Consider the following 11,217-nt stretch of genomic DNA (forward strand, 5'->3'; position numbering starts at 1 on the left):
CTCCGGGTTTGCTGTTCCTGAGCAAACCTAAACGTAACCCTAGCCGTCATCGGAGACGAGTGAAAAATCAGGCCCCAGGAAATGCGTTGCGAGCCCCTTTGGACCATCCAAAACTTTCACCAAAGGAAGGCTTTGGGTACAAGAGAACTCCCCAGGGGAGCCTTTACGCAGCCCCACATGCAACTGGACCCTGCGGGTTCGCTGTTCCTGAGCAAACCTAAACGTAGCCCTAGCCGTTATCGGAGACGAGTGAAAAATCAGGCCCCAGGAAATGCGTTGCGAGCCCTTTTTGCCCATCCAAAAGTGCCCCCAAAGGAAGGCTTTGGGTACAAGAGAACTCCCCAGGGGAGCCTTTACGCAGCCCCACATGCAACTGGACCCTCCGGGTTCGATTTTTCAGAGCATCCCTAAACATAGCCATAGCCGGCATGGGAGAAGACTGAAAAACTGGCCCCCAGAAAAAGCGTTGCAAGCCCTTTTTCGCCCATCCAAAAGTGCCCCCAAAGGAAGGCTTTGGGTACAAGAGAACTCCCCAGGGGAGCCTTTACGCAGCCCCACATGCAACTGGACCCTCCGGGTTCGCTGTTCCTGAGCAAACCTAAACGTAGCCCTAGCCGGCATCGGAGACGAGTGAAAAATCAGGCCCCAGGAAATGCGTTGCGAGCCCCTTTGGACAATCCAAAAGTACCCCCAAAGGAAGGCTTTGGGTACAAGAGAACTCCCCAGGGGAGCCTTTACGCAGCCCCACATGCAACTGGACCCTCCGGGTTCGCTGTTTCCGAGCATCCCTAAACATAGCCCTAGCCAGCATCGAAGACGACTGAAAAATCAGGCCCCAGGAAATGTGTTCCGAGCCCTTTTCGCCTATCCAAAAGTGCCCCCAAAGGAAGGCTTTGGGTACAAGAGAACTCCCCAGGGGAGCCTTTACGCAGCCCCACATGCAACTGGACCCTCCGGGTTCGCTGTTCCTGAGCAAACCTAAACGTAGCACTAGCCGGCATCGGAGACGACTGAAAAATCAGGCCCCAGGAAATGCGTTCCGAGCCCCTTTGGACCATCCAAAATTGCCCCCAAAGGAAGGCTTTGGGTACAAGAGAACTCCCCAGGGGAGCCTTTACGCAGCCCCACATGCAACTGGACCCTCCGGGTTCGCTGTTTCCGAGCATCCCTAAACATAACACTAGCCGGCATGGGAGCAGACTGAAAAATCAGGCCCCAGGAAATGCGTTCCGAGCCCTTTTCGCACATCCAAAAGTGCCCCCAAAGGAAGGCTTTGGGTACAAGAGAACTCCCCAGGGGAGCCTTTACGCAGCCCCACATGCAACTGGACCCTCCGGGTTCTATTTTTCCGAGCAAACCTAAACATAGCCCTAGCCGTCATCGAAGACGACTGAAAAATCAGGCCCCAGGAAATGCGTTCTAAGCCCTTTTTGCCCATCCAAACGTACGCCCAAAGGAAGGCTTTGGGTACAAGAGAACTCCCCAGGGGAGCCTTTACGCAGCCCCACATGCAACTGGACCCTCCGGGTTTGCTGTTCCTGAGCAAACCTTAACGTAGCCCTAGCCGTCATCGGAGACGAGTGAAAAATCAGGCCCCAGGAAATGCGTTGCAAGCCCCTTTGGACCATCCAAAAGTGCCCCCAAAGGAAGGCTTTGGGTACAAGAGAACTCCCCAGGGGAGCCTTTACACAGCCCCACATGCAACTGGACCCTCCGGGTTCTATTTTTCCGAGCATCCCTAAACATAGCCCTAGCCAGCATCGAAGACGACTGAAAAATCAGGCCCCAGGAAATGCGTTGCGAGCCCTTTTCGCCCATCCAAAAGTGCCCCCAAAGGAAGGCTTTGGGTACAAGAGAACTCCCCAGGGGAGCCTTTACGCAGCCCCACATGCAACTGGACCCTCCGGGTTCGCTGTTCCTGAGCAAACCTAAACGTAGCCCTAGCTGTCATCGGAGACGAGTGAAAAATCAGGCCCCAGGAAATGCGTTGCGAGCCCCTTTGGACCATCCAAAAGTGCCCCCAAAGGAAGGCTTTGGGTACAAGAGAACTCCCCAGGGGAGCCTTTACGCAGCCCCACATGCAACTGGACCCTCCGGGTTCGCTGTTTCCGAGCATCCCTAAACATAGCCCTAGCCAGCATCGAAGACGACTGAAAAATCAGGCCCCAGGAAATGCGTTCCGAGCCCATTTTACCCATCCAAAAGTGCCCCCAAAGGAAGGCTTTGGGTACAAGAGAACTCCCCAGGGGAGCCTTTACGCAGCCCCACATGCAACTGGACCCTCCGGGTTCGCTGTTCCTGAGCAAACCTAAACGTAGCCCTAGCCGTCATCGGAGACGAGTGAAAAATCAGGCCCCAGGAAATGCGTTGCGAGCCCTTTTTGCCCATCCAAAAGTGCCCCCAAAGGAAGGCTTTGGGTACAAGAGAACTCCCCAGGGGAGCCTTTACGCAGCCCCACATGCTACTGGACCCTCCGGGTTCGCTGTTTCCGAGCATCCCTAAACATAGCCCTAGCCGGCATCGAAGACGACTGAAAAATCAGGCCCCAGGAAATGCGTTGCGAGCCCTTTTTGCCCATCCAAAAGTGCCCCCAAAGGAAGGCTTTGGGTACAAGAGAACTCCCCAGGGGAGCCTTTACGCAGCCCCACATGCAACTGGACCCTCCGGGTTCTATTTTTCCGAGCAACCCTAAACATAGCCGTAGCCGTCATCGGAGACGACTGAAAAATCAGACCCCAGGAAATGCGTTCCAAGCCCTTTTTGCCCATCCAAAAGTGCCCCCAAAGGAAGGCTTTGGGTACAAGAGAACTCCCCAGGGGAGCCTTTACGCAGCCCCACATGCAACTGGACCCTCCGGGTTCGCTGTTCCTGAGCAAACCTAAACGTAGCCCTAGCCGGCATCGGAGACGAGTGAAAAATCAGGCCCCAGGAAATGCGTTGCGAGCCCCTTTGGACAATCCAAAAGTACCCCCAAAGGAAGGCTTTGGGTACAAGAGAACTCCCCAGGGGAGCCTTTACGCAGCCCCACATGCAACTGGACCCTCCGGGTTCGCTGTTTCCGAGCATCCCTAAACATAGCCCTAGCCAGCATCGAAGACGACTGAAAAATCAGGCCCCAGGAAATGTGTTCCGAGCCCTTTTCGCCTATCCAAAAGTGCCCCCAAAGGAAGGCTTTGGGTACAAGAGAACTCCCCAGGGGAGCCTTTACGCAGCCCCACATGCAACTGGACCCTCCGGGTTCGCTGTTCCTGAGCAAACCTAAACGTAGCCCTAGCCGGCATCGGAGACGACTGAAAAATCAGGCCCCAGGAAATGCGTTGCGAGCCCCTTTGGACCATCCAAAATTGCCCCCAAAGGAAGGCTTTGGGTACAAGAGAACTCCCCAGGGGAGCCTTTACGCAGCCCCACATGCAACTGGACCCTCCGGGTTCGCTGTTTCCGAGCATCCCTAAACATAGCCCTAGCCGTCATCGGAGACGAGTGAAAAATCAGGCCCCAGGAAATGCGTTGTGAGCCCTTTTTGCCCATCCAAAAGTGCCCCCAAAGGAAGGCTTTGGGTACAAGAGAACTCCCCAAGGGAGCCTTTACGCAGCCCCACATGCAACTGGACCCTCCGGGTTCGCTGTTCCTGAGCAAAGCTAAATGTAGCCCTAGCCGTCATCGGAGACGAGTGAAAAATCAGGCGCCAGGAAATGCGTTGCGAGCCCTTTTTGCCCATCCAAAAGTGCCCCCAAAGGAAGGCTTTGGGTACAAGAGAACTCCCCAGGGGAGCCTTTACGCAGCCCCGCATGCAACTGGACCCTCCGGGTTCGATTTTTCCGAGCATTCCTAAGCATAACCCTAGCCGGCATCAAAGACGAGTGAAAAATCAGGCCCCAGGAAATGCGTTCCGAGCCCTTTTCGCCCATCCAGAAGTGCCCCCAAAGGAAGGCTTTGGGTACAAGAGAACTCCCCAGGGGAGCCTTTACGCAGCCCCACATGCAACTGGACCCTCCGGGTTCTATTTTTCCGAGCAAACCTAAACATAGCCCTAGCCGTCATCGAAGACGACTGAAAAATCAGGCCCCAGGAAATGCGTTCCAAGCCCTTTTTGCCCATCCAAACGTACCCCCAAAGGAAGGCTTTGGGTACAAGAGAACTCCCCAGGGGAGCCTTTACGCAGCCCCACATGCAACTGGACCCTCCGGGTTCGCTGTTCCTAAGCAAACCTTAACGTAGCCCTAGCCGTCATCGGAGACGAGTGAAAAATCAGGCCCCAGGAAATGCGTTGCGAGCCCCTTTGGACCATCCAAAAGTGTCACCAAAGGAAGGCTTTGGGTACAAGAGAACTCCCCAGGGGAGCCTTTACGCAGCCCCACATGCAACTGGACCCTCCGGGTTCTATTTTTCCGAGCATCCCTAAACATAGCCCTAGCCAGCATCGAAGACGACTGAAAAATCAGGCCCCAGGAAATGCGTTGCGAGCCCTTTTCGCCCATCCAAAAGTGCCCCCAAAGGAAGGCTTTGGGTACAAGAGAACTCCCCAGGGGAGCCTTTACGCAGCCCCACATGCAACTGGACCCTCCGGGTTCGCTGTTCCTGAGCAAACCTAAACGTAGCCCTAGCTGTCATCGGAGACGAGTGAAAAATCAGGCCCCAGGAAATGCGTTGCGAGCCCCTTTGGACCATCCAAAAGTGCCCCCAAAGGAAGGCTTTGGGTACAAGTGAACTCCCCAGGGGAGCCTTTACGCAGTCCCACATGCAACTGGACCCTCCGGGTTCGCTGTTTCCGAGCATCCCTAAACATAGCCCTAGCCGGCATCGAAGACGACTGAAAAATCAGGCCCCAGGAAATGCGTTGCGAGCCCTTTTCGCCCATCCAAAAGTGCCCCCAAAGGAAGGCTTTGGGTACAAGAGAACTCCCCAGGGGAGCCTTTACGCAGCCCCACATGCAACTGGACCCTCCGGGTTCGATTTTTCCGAGCATCCCTAAACATAGCCATTGCCGGCATGGGAGAAGACTGAAAAACCGGGCCCCAGAAAAAGCGTTGCAAGCCCTTTTCGCCCATCCAAAAGTGCCCCCAAAGGAAGGCTTTGGGTACAAGAGAACTCCCCAGGGGAGCCTTTACGCAGCCCCACATGCAACTGGACCCTCCGGGTTCTATTTTTCCGAGCAAACCTAAACATAGCCCTAGCCGTCATCGAAGACGACTGAAAAATCAGGCCCCAGGAAATGCGTTCCAAGCCCTTTTTGCCCATCCAAACGTACCCCCAAAGGAAGGCTTTGGGTACAAGAGAACTCCCCAGGGGAGCCTTTACGCAGCCCCACATGCAACTGGACCCTCCGGGTTCGCTGTTTCCGAGCATCCCTAAACATAGCCCTAGCCAGCATCGAAGACGACTGAAAAATCAGGCCCCAGGAAATGCGTTGCGAGCCCTTTTCGCCCATCCAAAAGTGCCCCCAAAGGAAGGCTTTGGGTACAAGAGAACTCCCCAGGGGAGCCTTTACGCAGCCCCACATGCAACTGGACCCTCCGGGTTCGCTGTTTCCGAGCATCCCTAAACATAGACCTAGCCAGCATCGAAGACTACTGAAAAATCAGGCCCCAGGAAATGCGTTCCGAGCCCATTTTACCCATCCAAAAGTGCCCCCAAAGGAAGGCTTTGGGTACAAGAGAACTCCCCAGGGGAGCCTTTACGCAGCCCCACATGCAACTGGACCCTCCGGGTTCGCTGTTCCTGAGCAAACCTAAACGTAGCCCTAGCCGTCATCGGAGACGAGTGAAAAATCAGGCCCCAGGAAATGCGTTGCGAGCCCCTTTGGACCATCCAAAAGTGCCCCCAAAGGAAGGCTTTGGGTACAAGTGAACTCCCCAGGGGAGCCTTTACGCAGTCCCACATGCAACTGGACCCTCCGGGTTCGCTGTTTCCGAGCATCCCTAAACATAGCCCTAGCCGGCATCGAAGACGACTGAAAAATCAGGCCCCAGGAAATGCGTTGCGAGCCCTTTTTGCCCATCCAAACGTGCCCCCAAAGGAAGGCTTTGGGTACAAGAGAACTCCCCAGGGGAGCCTTTACGCAGCCCCACATGCAACTGGACCCTCCGGGTTCGCTGTTTCCGAGCATCCCTAAACATAGCCCTAGCCGGCATCGAAGACGACTGAAAAATCAGGCCCCAGGTAATGCGTTGCGAGCCCTTTTCGCCCATCCAAAAGTGCCCCCAAGGGAAGGCTTTGGGTACAAGAGAACTCCCCAGGGGAGCCTTTACGCAGCCCCACATGCAACTGGACCCTCCGGGTTCGCTGTTCCTGAGCAAACCTAAACGTAGTCCTAGCCGTCATCGGAGACGAGTGAAAAATCAGGCCCCAGGAAATGCGTTGCGAGCCCTTTTTGCCCATCCAAAAGTGCCCCCAAAGGAAGGCTTTGGGTACAAGAGAACTCCCCAGGGGAGCCTTTACGCAGCCCCACATGCAACTGGACCCTCCGGGTTCGATTTTTCCGAGCATCCCTAAACATAGCCATAGCCGGCATGGGAGAAGACTGAAAAACCGGGCCCCAGAAAAAGCGTTGCAAGCCCTTTTCGCCCATCCAAAAGTGCCCCCAAAGGAAGGCTTTGGGTACAAGTGAACTCCCCAGGGGAGCCTTTACGCAGCCCCACATGCAACTGGACCCTCCGGGTTCGCTGTTCCTGAGCAAACCTAAACGTAGCCCTAGCCGTCATCGGAGACGAGTGAAAAATCAGGCCCCAGGAAATGTGTTTCGAGCCCCTTTGGATAATCCAAAAGTACCCCCAAAGGAAGGCTTTGGGTACAAGAGAACTCCCCAGGGGAGCCTTTACGCAGCCCCATATGCAACTGGACCCTCCGGGTTCGCTGTTTCCGAGCATCCCTAAACATAGCCCTAGCCAGCATCGAAGACGACTGAAAAATCAGGCCCCAGGAAATGTGTTCCGAGCCCTTTTCGCCTATCCAAAAGTGCCCCCAAAGGAAGGCTTTGGGTACAAGAGAACTCCCCAGGGGAGCCTTTACGCAGCCCCGCATGCAACTGGACCCTCCGGGTTCGCTGTTCCTGAGCAAACCTAAACGTAGCCCTAGCCGTCATCGGAGACGACTGAAAAATCAGGCCCCAGGAAATGCGTTGCGAGCCCCTTTGGACCATCCAAAAGTGCCGCCAAGGGAAGGCTTTGGGTACAAGAGAACTCCCCAGGGGAGCCTTTACGCAGCCCCACATGCAACTGGACCCTCCGGGTTCGCTGTTTCCGAGCATCCCTAAACATAACACTAGCCGGCATGGGAGCAGACTGAAAAATCAGGCGCCAGGAAATGCGTTGCGAGCCCTTTTCTCCCATCCCAAAGTGCCCCCAAAGGAAGGCTTTGGGTACAAGAGAACTCCCCAGGGGAGCCTTTACGCAGCCCCACATGCAACTGGACCCTCCGGGTTCGCTGTTCCTGAGCAAACCTAAACGTAGCCCTAGCCGGCATCGGAGACGAGTGAAAAATCTGGCCCCAGGAAATGCGTTGCGAGCCCCTTTGGACCATCCAAAAGTGTCACCAAAGGAAGGCTTTGGGTACAAGTGAACTCCCCAGGGGAGCCTTTACGCAGCCCCACATGCAACTGGACCCTCCGGGTTCGCTGCTTCCGAGCATCCCTAAACATAGCCCTAGCCGGCATCGAAGGCAACTGTAAAACCCGGATCTAATCCTCACCATAACCCTAACCCTAACCCTAACCCTAACCCTAACCCTAACCCTAACCCTAACCCTAACCCTAACCCTAACCCTAACCCTAACCCTAACCCTAACCCTAACCCTAACCCTAACCCTAACCCTAACCCTAACCCTAACCCTAACCCTAACCCTAACCCTAAACCAGATCTAACATTAACCCTAACCCTAACCCTACACCTAACCCTAACCCTAACCCTAACCCTAACCCTAACCCTAACCCTAACCTAACCCTAACCCTAACCCTAACCCTAACCCTAACCCTAACCCTAACCCTGAGCCTCACCCTAACCCTAACCCTAACACTAACCCTAAACAGGATCTAACCCTAACCCTAACCCTAACCCTAACCCTAACCTAACCCTAACCCTAACCTTAACCCTAACCCTAACCCTAAACCTAACCCTAAGCCTAAGCCTAACCTAACCGTAACCCTAACCCTAACCCTAACCCTAACACTAACCCTAACCCTAAACCGGATCTAACCCTAACCCTAACCCAAACCCTAACCCTAACCCTAACACTAACCCTTACCCTAACACTAAGCCTTACCCTAACCCTAACCCTAACCCTAACCGTAACCCTAACCCGGATCTAACCCTAACACTAACACCCTAAACCTAACCCTAACCCTAACCGTAACCCTAACCCGGATCTAAACCTAACACTAACACCCTAACCCTAACCCTAACCCTAAGCCTAAGCCTAACCCTAACCCTAACCCTAAGCCTTAGCCTAACCCTAAGCCTAACCCTAACCGGATCTAACCCTAACCCTAACCCTAACCCTAACCCTAACCCTAACCCTAACCCTAACCCTAACCCTAACCCTAACCCTAACCCTAACCCTAACCCTAACCCTAAACCGGATCTAACCCTAACCCTAACCCTAACCCTACCCCTAACCCGTATCTAACCCTAACCCTAACCCTAACCCTAACCCTAACCCTAACCCGGATATAACCCTAACCCTAACACTAACCCGTATCTAACACTAACACTAACCCCCTAAACCTAAACCTAACCCTAACCCTAACCCTAACCCTAACCCTAACCCTAACCCTAAGCCTAACCCTAACCTAACCCTAACCCTAACCCTAACCCTAACACTAACCCTAACCCTAACCCTAAACCTAACCCTAACCCTAACCCTAACCCTAACCCTAACCCTAAACAGGATCTAACACTAACCCTAACCCTAACCCTAACCCTAACCCTAAACCTAACCCTAAGCCTTAGCCTAACCCTAAGCCTAACCCTAACCAGATCTAACCCTAACCCTAACCCTAACCCTAACCCTAACCCTAACCCTAACCTAACCCTAACCCTAACCCTATCCCTAACACTAACCCTAACCCTAACCCTAAACCTAACCCTAACCCTAACCCTAACCCTAACCCTAAACAGGATCTAACACTAACCCTAACCCTAACCCTAACCCTAACCCTAACCCTAACCCTAACCCTAACCCTAACCCTAACCCTAACCCTAACCCTAACCCTAACCGGATCTAACCCTAACCCTAACCCTAACCCTAACCCTAACCCTAACCCTAACCCTAACCCTAACCCTAACCCTAACCCTAACCCTAACCCTAACCCTAACCCTTACCTAACCATAACCCTAACCCTAACCCTAACCCTAACCCTAACCCTAACCCTAACCCTAACCCTAACCCTAACCCTAACACTAACCCTAACCCTAACCCTAACCCTAACCCTAACTCTAAACCGGATCTAACCCTAACCCTAACCCTAACCCTAACCCTAACCCTAACCCTAACCCTAACCCTAAACCGGATCTAACCCTCACCCTAACCCTAATCCTAACTGTCACCCTAACGCTAACCCTCACCCTAACCCTCAACCTAATGCACCTTGACACTCCGTGTACGCTATTTCACGTTAAGATTAAACATAGGCCTAGCCAACATGGGAGAAGACTGAAAAACCGGGCCCCAGAAAACGCGTTGCTAGCCTCTTTCGTCCATCGAAAAGTGCCCCCAAAGGAAGGCTTTGGGTACAAGAGAACTCCCCAGGGGAGCCTTTACGCAGCCCCACATGCAACTGGACCCTCCGGGTTCGATTTTTCCGAGCATCCCTAAACATAGCCATAGCCGGCATGGGAGAAGACTGAAAAACCGGGCCCCAGAAAAAGCATTGCAAGCCCTTTTCGCCCATCCAAAAGTGCCCCCAAAGGAAGGCTTTGGGTACAAGTGAACTCCCCAGGGGAGCCTTTACGCAGCCCCACATGCAACTGGACCCTCCGGGTTCGCTGTTCCTGAGCAAACCTAAACGTAGCCCTAGCCGGCATCGGAGACGAGTGAAAAATCAGGCCCCAGGAAATGTGTTTCGAGCCCCTTTGGATAATCCAAAAGTACCCCCAAAGGAAGGCTTTGGGTACAAGAGAACTCCCCAGGGGAGCCTTTACGCAGCCCCACATGCAACTGGACCCTCCGGGTTCGCTGTTTCCGAGCACCCCTAAACATAGCCCTAGCCGGCATCGAAGACGACTGAAAAATCAGGCCCCAGGAAATGTGTTCCGAGCCCTTTTCGCCTATCCAAAAGTGCCCCCAAAGGAAGGCTTTGGGTACAAGAGAACTCCCCAGGGGAGCCTTTACGCAGCCCCGCATGCAACTGGACCCTCCGGGTTCGCTGTTCCTGAGCAAACCTAAACGTAGCCCTAGCCGGCATCGGAGACGACTGAAAAATCAGGCCCCAGGAAATGCGTTGCGAGCCCCTTTGGACCATCCAAAAGTGCCGCCAAGGGAAGGCTTTGGGTACAAGAGAACTCCCCAGGGGAGCCTTTACGCAGCCCCACATGCAACTGGACCCTCCGGGTTCGCTGTTTCCGAGCATCCCTAAACATAGCCCTAGCCGGCATCGAAGACGAGTGAAAAATCAGGCCCCAGGAAATGCGTTGCGAGCCCTTTTTGCCCATCCAAAAGTGCCCCCAAAGGAAGGCTTTGGGTACAAGAGAACTCCCCAGGGGAGCCTTTACGCAGCCCCATATGCAACTGGACCCTCCGGGTTCGATTTTTCCGAGCATTCCTAAGCATAACCCTAGCCGGCATCAAATACGACTGAAAAATCAGGCCCCAGGAAATGCGTTGCGAGCCCTTTTCGCCCATCCAAAAGTGCCCCCAAAGGAAGGCTTTGGGTACAAGAGAACTCCCCAGGGGAGCCTTTACGCAGCCCCACATGCAACTGGACCCTCCGGGTTCGCTGTTTCCGAGCATCCCTAAACATAACACTAGCCGGCATGGGAGCAGACTGAAAAATCAGGCGCCAGGAAATGCGTTGCGAGCCCTTTTCTCCCATCCCAAATTGCCCCCAAAGGAAGGCTTTGTGTACAAGAGAACTCCCCAGGGGAGCCTTTACGCAGCCCCACATGCAACTGGACCCTCCGGGTTCTATTTTTCCGAGCAACCCTAAACATAGCCCTAGCCGGCATCGAAGACGACTGAAAATTCAGGCCCCAGGAAATGCGTTCCAAGCCCTTTTTGCCTATCCAA

The sequence above is a fragment of the Anas platyrhynchos genome, chromosome 31, assembly GCF_047663525.1.
Source record: "Anas platyrhynchos isolate ZD024472 breed Pekin duck chromosome 31, IASCAAS_PekinDuck_T2T, whole genome shotgun sequence".
In the NCBI taxonomy this organism is placed as follows: Eukaryota; Metazoa; Chordata; class Aves; order Anseriformes; family Anatidae; genus Anas; species Anas platyrhynchos.